Source organism: Dermacentor variabilis, chromosome 6 (assembly GCF_050947875.1).
Source record: "Dermacentor variabilis isolate Ectoservices chromosome 6, ASM5094787v1, whole genome shotgun sequence".
In the NCBI taxonomy this organism is placed as follows: domain Eukaryota; kingdom Metazoa; phylum Arthropoda; class Arachnida; order Ixodida; family Ixodidae; genus Dermacentor; species Dermacentor variabilis.
The window spans coordinates 18,797,113-18,808,655 of record NC_134573.1 but is presented as its reverse complement, the minus strand read 5'-3'; the positions used below and the strand labels follow the sequence as shown (position 1 = coordinate 18,808,655).

General features: G+C 43.6%; 1 long non-coding RNA gene across 1 annotated transcript; it reads left to right on the top strand.

Annotated features, from left to right (window-relative positions):
* Nucleotides 1-1,874: 1,874 nt before the first annotated feature.
* On the top strand, nt 1,875-3,692 carry LOC142584679 (uncharacterized). The gene is made up of 4 exons (XR_012828870.1): nt 1,875-2,258; nt 2,396-2,459; nt 2,540-2,631; nt 3,361-3,692. It is a non-coding gene; the product is annotated as an uncharacterized LOC142584679 (long non-coding RNA).
* Nucleotides 3,693-11,543: the final 7,851 nt, after the last annotated feature.

Genomic DNA, 11,543 nt, shown 5'->3' with positions numbered 1-11,543 from the left:
ACTTCCTTTTCTAGACGCGCGCCGCGTCTGTCTGTTGCTAGCGCCAAAGCAGGCGTTCACATACGCATACAGTGCCTTGTACAAATTCCCTCCTTCTCCCGTTCCGATCTCGTCTTCCTATTGGCTAGGAGCAAGTGTCTGTTTTGGGAGGTTCTCGATTTTTCTTTCGCCCCGTCGACGCCGAGCGCGAGAATGAAGGGGAGAGGGCGACTCCTAGCGCGGGCGAAGTTACGCGCCCTCCGTCGCCTCTGAGTCATTCTGAGTTTTTCTACTTCCTTCTGGAAAGTTCGGCGGCCAGTCTGACCTACCTTTTCCGTCGTGCGCGCGCGAGGGTGCGCAACCACTAGGCAGGAATGGGCCCTGGAGACAGGCCTTTGTGTCCAGTTCTCCAACTTCCCCCTTCACTGTTCCACAACCCTAGCCCGAATAGTGAACATTCCATGCGCCACAGTACGCGGGCAAAAGCATGTGTGACGTCTTCTTTCCTTTCCTGCCTAGACGCTGCCATCAGACTCATCATAATCTGCTATCTGACTCATCCTCCCCCGCCCAAATTACCATCATGGTAAAGAAAAGTCGAATGGGAGGCACTGTTGGGTACTGCAGCACATCCTTTCTCTGAGAAGGACAGCGGCGAAACTATTTGAGAGGTGGAGGGTGGCGTGGAGGTGGCGAGGGGGAAGGGAGATTTAGGTCCTCATCCCACATTACATGTTTTAGGTGTTTCCCCTTGCCCCTCCTCTCCAGACAGCACTGGACAGACGGACTGATAGGAAACCATGAAAATTAACTCTTCCAAGTATACGCACCTCGCTTGTAAGAAAGAGGGCCCGGCTGGGGTGGCAGGGGATTCCTGTTTTTGCAGCTCAACAAGCTCTCCCCAAATGATCAAGCTAAACGCATGCTGTTACATTAGGCGGAGGTCCCTGTCTGCTCATTCTGGTTTTCACGCTTCATACATGTCGCTCGAAGTTCCGTTGCCCATGGTTCCGTATTCTATGCAGGTTAGAATAAATTGGCCCCCTTCTCCAACTGTCCCAGCTGAGGCCCTGGGCTGCAGCCCACTTAGCCCCCCCTCCCTTAATCCAGCGCTGCTGCATGCCAATCAATGTCAATCACACAAATGGAGCATTTCTGCTGTCGACGTGTATTTGATTGGGAAGAACTAGAGTTAAATCAAATTCTTCCAACTTTTGCTCAATGAACTAATGACATTCAACAATCAAGCAATTAAGAATTAATAAATTCATGGTATATCATGAGTGTTTTTTTCAAGCACCGTCTCCTGTGAAGCATATCTACCATTTTCGTGCAAAGCTCCCTGGAAGGCGTATTGACTGTACATGCATGCGCGCGCACATATCGAACTTCGTGCACATATATACGTGATGCTTTGACGATGAATATGTATTATAATTCAAATTATTTACTTCTGCCTTGTAGAGGTACAGAGAGCGGAGGCGCAGAAAAGGCTGTCAGATACAGATTGACAAAGCCGCAGCCCCCTTTCGCTTGGCAGCGCCTTTACAGTGAGACTTTTAAAACAAAGGTAATTGCACACTGTACTAGTAGTTATACAACAATGAGCAAGTACAAAGGGAAATAAAACAAGATTCTGCAATATTTAGACAAAATTCACAAAAAAGAAAACAGCACCTACATTGTAACATGCATAGCCCCCGAAGTACTGTTCGACGCATTGAAGTGGTCAAAATTATTCTATACATAAGCTATATACATATTCGTATAGAGCTACCAATCCCTGCAAAATATAGAACGCAGATTTTCATTACACGCGCGTGCACAACACACGCACACACACCAAAAGGAAACAGCGGTCGGAAGAAAAAAAGGAAAAGTGTGGGGAACTGCGATCGTCTTGCGCCATCGCATCTCCCTCTCCCAGAAGGAATGAAGAGGTTCTTGGAAAGCAGGGACGGGGCGATTCTCTCCGTCAGCACCAGCTCCCACCAGCGAGGATGGGGCGAGAAAGCGAAGCAGGGCTTTCCTTGATATCTATTTTTCTTCGTCAGGCGCAACGCCACATGCTCGCAAGGGCGCGGGCAGGCCGGCAGGGGCGCGAGTTCCTGCCAAATGCTAGCTCAGGATGCCAGCTCGTTTCACGTCTTTTGGTAGACTACTTGGTGCATTTCTGCTATCATGGAATGCGCATATCAATGCAAACTACACAAAGCGACATGGAAAAGAACAGTGCAAGCCCTTTCAATTCAAGATATGCGTTCAAGATATGCTTACTCGTAAGTGGCATTTTAATTTCACGTTGTGTAGTACATGGCCGTCTCTGTCAAGTGAACAAAACTCACCTTCTATTGCGTAAATGGTTTTGCAACGTGTGATGAACTCCTTGTTTTTTGTGTTTATTTTTTCTGACAAGGAAGAAAAGAAGAAGAGCTTTATATGAGAACAGATCAAGCGTTCGAGAGTTGGGACAGGGAAATGTGAGCCGTACTTTCATGTATATATTTCTCATATTTTTCCGTCTTCTAAGCGTGACATATTTTCCTTAATTTTTCTCTAGGAAAAACTGGAACGACGCTGCTTAAATTCGACCATAGTGTGGGAATGACCTGCTACGCTCAGATCTGTTATCACCATATGGGAAGTAATCAGGTAAGACGCTTGTCTGGTTGTCATTGTGGAAAATTCATAATTCGAAGTCGCTTTTGTTGCCACAGATAAAAAAAATACTGTAAATATCCAGTACTGTACGATATGTCTGGTGCATTGCAGGTAAGAATGGATTGCGTATGGCATTTTTCCACTTGTGGAATGGAGTAGATATAGGAACATCAGACAAAAAGACACGTACGGGAAACACTGTGGACAGCCGATATACAAGTTGTTCCTCAATTTTTCTGTTGTCGCTTTTCGTAGGTTACGTGTAATACTTCCACCACAGTCACGTGTAATACTTCCACCGCAGTCTCGACATTATGTATACCTATATATTTGTCTCGTGACAGTCAGTGTGCTAGTTTGTTTGTGCAATCATGTATTGTATTTATTTATCGCACTGCCTGGATGTTTTTTTTTTGTTTTTTTTTTGTTTTTTGCAATGATATTCTGAGTCAGGCCAGTATAAACCGATCATTCCTGTCCTTGTGTTTCCAATTGGGCGGCATGACTCATGTCGCAGAAGTTGAACGCACTAATTTTCACTGAAAGTGCACAGTATATGTTTATTATATACATGCATATGGAATGACAAAATAATTATTTTGTCTGTGACTGTGTCAGGATCGGGATTTCTTGCACACGAATGTGAAAAAGGTCCACTAAGTCATCTGCATGGTTCAGAGTTATTCATTACTATATTATTTGTTTGTTCATTTGTTTCAGTTTGTATGAGCCCTGTAACTATCCAAGCTTCACTCTCGACGGTGACAGAGAAATACCGGATGCTATGCCGTTCAGAGCCAAGAACATGGGAACGGCTGAAAGAGCCTCCCGGGCAGTATGGGAAACTCTCACAGCAGACCAGCCCTGTCCTTTAGCTGCATCGTACAATTTCATGCAGTGAGAAAAGACTACATGCAAATTGTCAACACTGCTGCACGAAAAAAAAAAATGAATGTATTTTATGATTGCAAAATAAACAACCGAAAAGAGAATACATTGCGTTCAAGTGTTTCTTTTGTTGCGTGTTGCGTACTTACACTAACGAGTACAGAGAATTAGAGGCATTTAATTATGTTTCATTTGTGAATTATGCGCATATCGCGTATATTAATTGTCAGCACGAGTTAAACGCCTCTAATAAACTGTATATCGTTGACCCGAAAGCGCAACACGCAGCAAAAAAAAAAAACCTGGTGTTTATTTTTTTAATATAATTAAAAAAATATTTAAAAATGAAACGTCGGCACCCAACCGATGGCCAATGGCAAACCGGTACTTGCAAAATGTTGGGTCGGCCCGCATGCAGTGTGCACTCGGCCTCGTTGGCTACAGTGGTCGGGCCTAAGTTGCCACTTGCCGATAGTGACTAGACGTGAGGCCGGTGTCAATCTCCATCGGGTGCCGAAGTCGGGCCAACCGTTTTGCAGTCGGCCACAGACGACGGGCCGATTTTGTAACGGGGACTTTCTGCTGCTTGGGAAGACTCTCCCGCAACCGACAACCGTTGTGGGTAAAAGAGACAGAGGTGTAGGTACGACAGAATATGCCTGCAAAAGGGCGGTGGAGCACACCACAATCCCGACAATTTACAATAAAATCTGTGGAACAAAAATTGCCCTCCTACTGGCACGGCATTGAAGCTCAATAGGAAAAAGCCATTGCAAAATTACTGTTGGAGCAGAACAAGTCTGCACTGCACAGAACATGATCGTCAGAATTGGTAAGCAATACGACACTTTGTCTTGCAGGTTTGTTGATGTTCATAAACTTAGACAGATCAGGAGTGAAGGCAATGTATTGCTGAGATAATTGTGCTTGGCTCATGTGCTATCAGTACAACACTCGGACAGGTTGTTACGGTATACCAGTGAAAACTATTGTTGATGTGTAGCTTGCTGCTAATGAAGTCTTTTCAACTCACAAATGAACCACAGTGACTGTCGCTGTTTGATATGACTTGAAGATGAATGCTACTTTATTTCTAAAAAAGGTTCTGATTCTCTTCGACAGTTGTATGAAAAAATCCAGGCATATACTAATCAGTGTATCATTTAACTTCTATATAATTACTGTATATGTAGCTTTCTAGCAATCCCTAATTGACTTTTGGGTGGCAGTTTCGCATGTTAGGGAGAGGTGAGGTAAACAATGGTACCAAAGAGTGGATTCAGCAGGCTAAGTGCATGCAGTCAGGAGGACTAAATGCTGGTACTATATGTTTGCCAAGTTTTTTTGCCGTTTCTAGTCGGTTCATTTTGGTAAAATTAAAGCCTATGCATAAGTAAATTAATTATGTGCTTTTGGCTGAGGTTTCAGTAACGACATCATAAGAGGGAGACTGGTCAATTCTATGGTACATAAGATCGCCTATTAAGAACAAAGAATATGGGTATTGTTGGATTAACATATTGCAAAAAAAAATTATAGGGTTTTACGTGCCAAAACCACTTTCTGATTATGAGGCACGCTGTAGTGGGGGACTCCGGAAATTTTGACCACCTGGGGTTCTTTAACGTGCACCTAAATCGAAGCACATGGGTGTTTTCGCATTTCGCCCCCGTCGAAATGCGGCCGCCGTAGCCGGGATTCGATTCCGCGACCTCGTGCTCAGCAGCCTAACACCATAGCCACTGAGCAGCTACGGCGGGTATATTGCAAAAGTCAAACAATTATTTAGGATAGTGTGCACAAACCAATATAATTTGATAACCTAATTGAATGCAAAGGCATAAACATTCTAATGAAAAATGAAACAGGACAATCACACAAACTCGTCAGTTGCGGCGATAAGAACACTGCTTTCGGATCTCGCAGTATGCCACATCAATGACATTTCAAGCTACTCTACCCCTGCCACAGATCTGAAGCCTCTCATACGAAAGAAATTGCCAAACCACTGGCAACGCGTGTGGGACACTGAGACAAATAAGCCACACGTGATCAAGCCACAATTAGGTTTCTGACCCTCCAAAACTAAAACACTATGAACCGATGTCCTATTCTGTCGACTCAGAATAGGACACACCTACAGCACCCGCAATTTTTTGCTGAATGGAAATGAGCCTCCAACCTGTGATAGATGTGGTGAGAGGCTATAACCATCCTCCACGTCCTCCTGGAGTATCGGGAAGCCGAAGCTGAGAGATACATTTTCCTCTACAGCATACCGCCAGCACACCCCTCTCCATCCTGTAATGCTTCTGGGCACAGAACCGTTCTTTGACAAAGCAGTTATAGGATTCTTGAATGATGCCGAATTGCATGTTTTTATCCCCATAAATTCATAGCGCATCCTCTTTCGAATGGATGCTGCTGTAATAGTAGTTTTGTATAGCACATGCCTCGAGGTCCTTGCGCTTCAAGGGTTCTGTTAAGGCAGTAGTGCTTCTTGCAAACCTTAACCTTTGACATACTTTATATCATCACTGTTTCACTATGTATTTTTCGTGGCCATAGTACAGCTCATTAACCATTGGCATTATTTTATCTTGTGTACGTTTTGTGCACTTTACAGCGGCTGTTTTTTAGGCCCCTTTACAGCCGCGCAACATCTGCCTCTTGTTATTCATAGCTCCACTGTGAACTCATTAACACCGGCCTGGCGCTCTCTGGCCATATTTGGCCCTTGCACCACAAAACATCACATTCATCATCATTTCACAGTGTGGTCATGGTGATAAGACAGCTTACATTTTCTCAGTCAAAAATTACTTCCGATATTTGAAGAAAGCTAGGTTTCAAAAAAGACTATGTCTTCTGCCAAGCATGCATCAAGAACACCTGGTGTCGCACTTATTAGTAATGCTTTGAGCATTGGACAAGAACAAAAGACTTCCAGGGGAAGAGCTAGGTTTTGCCCATTCTGTTAGGGCCAGCTGATGTGGCGAAACGTGGTACAACATCACTCAAGCCAGAGTAATTATTTGGTCCCAGTTCACATACACTGTCAGTGATATGCATGTACAAGAGACACTTCTTGTTGATGCAATGTTTGCTTCTGTTTACGATAGCCTTGCCATAATATGCCAATTGCCTTTTTAATAGGCCTTTCCTCTCGCTATATAGAAGTTCTGGTTAATAGACACTCTAGAAGACCTGAATTTTTTTGTTGAAACTAAAGTGTTTTCGCATAAATTGTAAGGCGAGAATACAAACTATCACAGATTGGCACTTATCGAGTGAAGCACAAATGGCCAGCCTGTGTGCACAATATGCGTTCAACACTTGCCAAGCTTCAGCACAGCTTTGATGGCAGCACAAGCTTTTTCTTCACGTTGTGCCTACAATTCAGAAACAAGAACACTGTGGACAATATCAGGTTGTCTCCGCATTTAAGGGTAATAATCAAAGGAACTGACAGCAGGCTCCTTTCCTGTGGCTCAGTGAAGCACTTTTTATCAAAGATATCGAACCTTGTGCAACTTTGGAAGACACGCGAGAAAAATAAAATATTCCACTCTCCTATATTTTATTTCATGCGTGGATGCTGGCCATGCTGATTGTGGAAACCTTTGGCACACTATGGTGAACAGCAACTCCTAATTGAACAAAATGGACGAGAAGGTGACATGTGCTGATGTGTGTGAACGGGTTTTGTTTGTGGCATAGTCCTCAGCAAAGGGTTACGCCAATATAGTGATCTTCCATACTGCATGCAAGCGAGGTGGGCTTCTGGAACGGCAAGAGTGCAACAGGCTGAGCAGGTGCTGCTTTTGTTCACATCTCGGGCAGCAGGTCTTGGCAACAGACTGCTCGCAAGGACTTGCACTGCCGTGTGCAATTGCACTGCAGCTGGAGCAGTCCTCTGCCTGCCTCAGCACAGTGGCTGCGCAGCTCCTTAGCCAATGTGGATTCACTACAGAGGCAACGCCAGCTGTGCTACATACATCACATGCGAAATCCTAGGTTTGATGGAATCCTGTCTGGTTGGGAAGACGCATGATGAAAAACAAGATCAAATATAACGTACAGTGCGAAGGACAAGGACAGCGATAGACGACATACACAGCGCTGTGTATGTCACAGCGTGTGTATAGGTCAACAGCGCTGTGTATGTTGTCTATCGCTGTCCTTGTCCTTCGCACTGTACGTTATATTTGATCATGAATTACCAACTAGCCCAAGCAACCACCCTAGAAAAACAAGAACACCGACCAAGCAAGAAAAGTATTTAGTGAACAATTAAAAGATGTTTCGGCTCCTACACAGTATTCTGGTTCACAATCTGTGAACAAGGTTGCCATGTGAGCACCGAAACATTTTTAAAACTTCTCACTGAATGTTTTTTTCTTTAGTTTGGTTGGCATTCTTTTTTTACCATTAGGTACATCACAGGCTCTCCATATCATAAATGCCATCTCAACAAACATCTGCAGAAGAGTTGCAATCTGGGTCATTTGGTGCACATTCTAGAGATTTAAACCAGTCAAAAGATGAAAGACCAGGCGTTCCATGTGCCATGTCTCTCCTCTGTTCGTCTTTTGACTGGCTTAAATATCAAGAACAAAAATATATCTGCAGTTAACTCCATGGCATCTCGAGTTAGGCTGTAATGCTAATTTTTTATGGGAACCTTTAGTTGTGTGGCAATGGTCAATTTATGATTTTATTGTACATATACAAAGTTAATTACTGGGTACAGTCCATCATAGAGTAGTGTTGTCAATTTCGCAGTTCTCCCGCTAATGTTGTCTTATTGCGCTGTCTAGTTGTAAAATTTATCTTGCAGGCAGCAGGTTTTTTAGTGGTTTCTATGTAATCTTGGCTTTTGTTCTGGCAGTACAAGAGCATAACTTTTTTTACAATAATTCATACTTCATTTGTCGCAGACGTGTAGCTTATCCATGGCCCTTTGGAAATAAGAGATCTGAGCATGTTTTCAGCCAACTGAATATGATTAAATCTAAATTAAGAAACAGAGTGTCCACCGAGATGACAAATGCCATCCTTGCTGTGTGGGCTCGTCTCCGAAGAAACAGTGCACGCTGCCCAAGTGCATTGTTCGCAAGATTGGCACGATGTTTCCATCACGTTTCCTCTGATGTGAAGTCAGTCTCAGTGCACACACAGATTGTCGATTACCTTAGGCAACTAGTCGGGCAGAGCCACTTACCGAGTTCCTTTCAGTTTGTGCACCGAGTGCAAGCACACTTCATATTGATGCTTTGTGCTGAGTGTTGCATTTAAGTCCGAGACCTCATACTGATATGGCTACAGCCATTTCAGGCACACACACTCTGGCTAAAAGATAAATGTGCAAGCAAGCTACAGTGCTGCAGAAAAGAAACTAGGTGATTTAAATTAGCGCTGGTGATAGGAAACTGCTCATTCCTCCTACGAATGACTAGCAAGAGAGTGAGAGCTGAGCAAAGCCAATTGAGACTGTCTCCTTATCTTTGTTGTGATGACCCAAGGAACAGACTTGGATGCAAATGGGTGCCATGCAAGAGAAAGACATGGGAGGGGGAACAGGTGCATACTAGTTTTATTCTACGGAGGCTTTTTGTAGATACCATGGTGACAAAACAACACTTGCATAAGGTGTTTGCTGTCAGTGTGTCTTTGGGGAGGAAGTGCAAACTGTGTCGTTTTACTCCCATCACAACTGTTCCGAATGAGTGTGGCAATCCTGCCTTGATCTTAGTGCAAGTCTACTGCCTGACAGACTTCACCAGCTGTGGATCACTCACAGAAGCAGCAAGTGGGCACATCAGCTTTTGCAGCTACTACAGCAGTGTCTGCAGAGCATCGAAGCTTGTTGCAAACAAAGGCCATAAAATGACACATAACTGCAGAACATAATCTGACACACACAGGCAGTAATTTCCAACCATTCCAGACCAGTTTACTACATATATGCACTACTTGACAAAAAAGAATCTCAATCAATATGGCCTGGAATAAAGTGTGCATCAGTACATGTTGTACCACTTGATCCACCTCCTTACTTGTCTTTTATGCAACATGACCTACTATTAGCATACCCCTGCCAACAAACCAACAGGCCTGACAGAGCCATAAGTGATGCTCGGGAAAGGCTTTCTCATCTGTTGGCTAAAGCTTAATAACGCTACTGCACATTAATATTCCTCCCTGCATTCTCCATCCTCTGTGGAAGTTTTTTAGTTGTCACTTTTTTTTTCTTGAGTCAACTACAGGGCACCAAAAATGTGTGCATGCGTAATTGTAAACTGGTCTGGAAATAAAAGTTGAAAACTAATGCCTGTGAGCATCAACAATATCGTCATCCAGATAAGCATCAAAATAAACCAGTTAACCCAAAGATTTGTGTTGAATATATGTCACTGTGTGACCCTATGTCGCACGGCAAGTGCGCCAATGTTTGTGGAAACAAGTTGCCCACTTGCAAGTCCCGGCTGCAGCAGCACCAACAGCAATTTGATCACGTGTGGCGACCACTGTACTGTGGCGGTTACCAGCTTGTCAAACACATTTTCTGCACCACACACACACACATTTCGGGCTGGCCAATTGTTTGGCCAATTTGTGAAACTCCGAGTGAGAGTCTAATGGGCATGTCTGGCCCGACAACCCTCGAGGTTTCAACAGTGAAACGTCTACTGTGTAACTTGCAATCTGTGCCTTCTCCACATTTGGTGGGAAGCTAGTTTTTGTGTCAGACATGTCTCTCCAGAAGAGAATGAAGTGGGCAAATGAAATTATTTTTGTGACAACTGCAATTTCACTTAATTTGCATATTAAGGGCTGTGCGGATGCTGTCAAAAGTGTGTTTCTTAAAGTGGAACCTGACTGTCGAAAGAAAAGCTAGCAGCTTCAAGTTCAAGTGCAGGGACACCTTCTGTGTTGTGAACAAACAAGGGCAACAATGTGCAATTCCAGCTAACATCTTTTTCTTCACATTACACTTCAAAGTTCAAACCCCAGCAGCCCAGATTCTGTTCTAGCTTAGGGTGATGCTATTGAATCCACAAAAGCAAAGCATCTACTCGCAAATCCTAAGCATATTCAGATACAAAAAATACGTAGTGAAAAAAGCTGTGGGATGTGTGCACAAAAGTGGGGCCAAGAAACCGAGAGCATTGAAAGTATCTGTTGCAGTAGTTGCACAGTAAGTATGCATAACTTTGATCTTTTTTTTTTTTTTTTTGCATTCAAGTGCCTCAAAATGGAAGGGATACTAAAAGAGAAACACTAAGCTTGGAGTGATGAAGTATGCTTGAAGGACTGTATTTCCCTTTAAGGTAAAGGGTTTGTTATTAGAAGAGAAAATGAAACTCAAAGTTTCATTTTTCAAATTTCACACCGAAACCCCAGGGCTGGCACATCAGTGTGATGTCATGGATTGCAAGGTACCTTTTTGAATCTTGCTCATTGTGGTTCAGTGAAAGATGTTGAAACTTCCCCAGTTCAGTCTTTGGCTCTCCTAGACGCAATGCACTTTTACTGCACTTAACTAGGCCCAAGCACACTGCTTCAAAATCTTCTCACAGCGGCCTTTTTTGGCATTGCAGCAGGGTGATTTACTAACTCACTTCGAGTAGTTTTTCTTTTTAGTGTCCCTCCAACACAGTGGTCAACCAGGTGAGCACCAAAAGTATGCGAAGAGCCAGCCTAAGCAAGTGTGTAAACAAAACCCTTGAACATGGCGAGTTACCCTCCGACTGGTACACGTCTTGTGGAGTTCCCACTCTGCTGCAGTGCAGTGTGGCCAATTTAGAAGTCCTTCCACTAAATTTAATGTTTTATTGCGCTGCCTGGCTGTAAACTTATTTCTCTTCCAGGCGGCAGTTTCTTTAGTGGTTTTTATGTCATGTTGGCTTCTGTTCTGGCGGTACAAGAACATAATATTTTGTAACAATAATTCATGCTTTAGTTGTCCCAGACATGCAGTTATGCTAACATCAGTGTTTTAAGGCCATGGA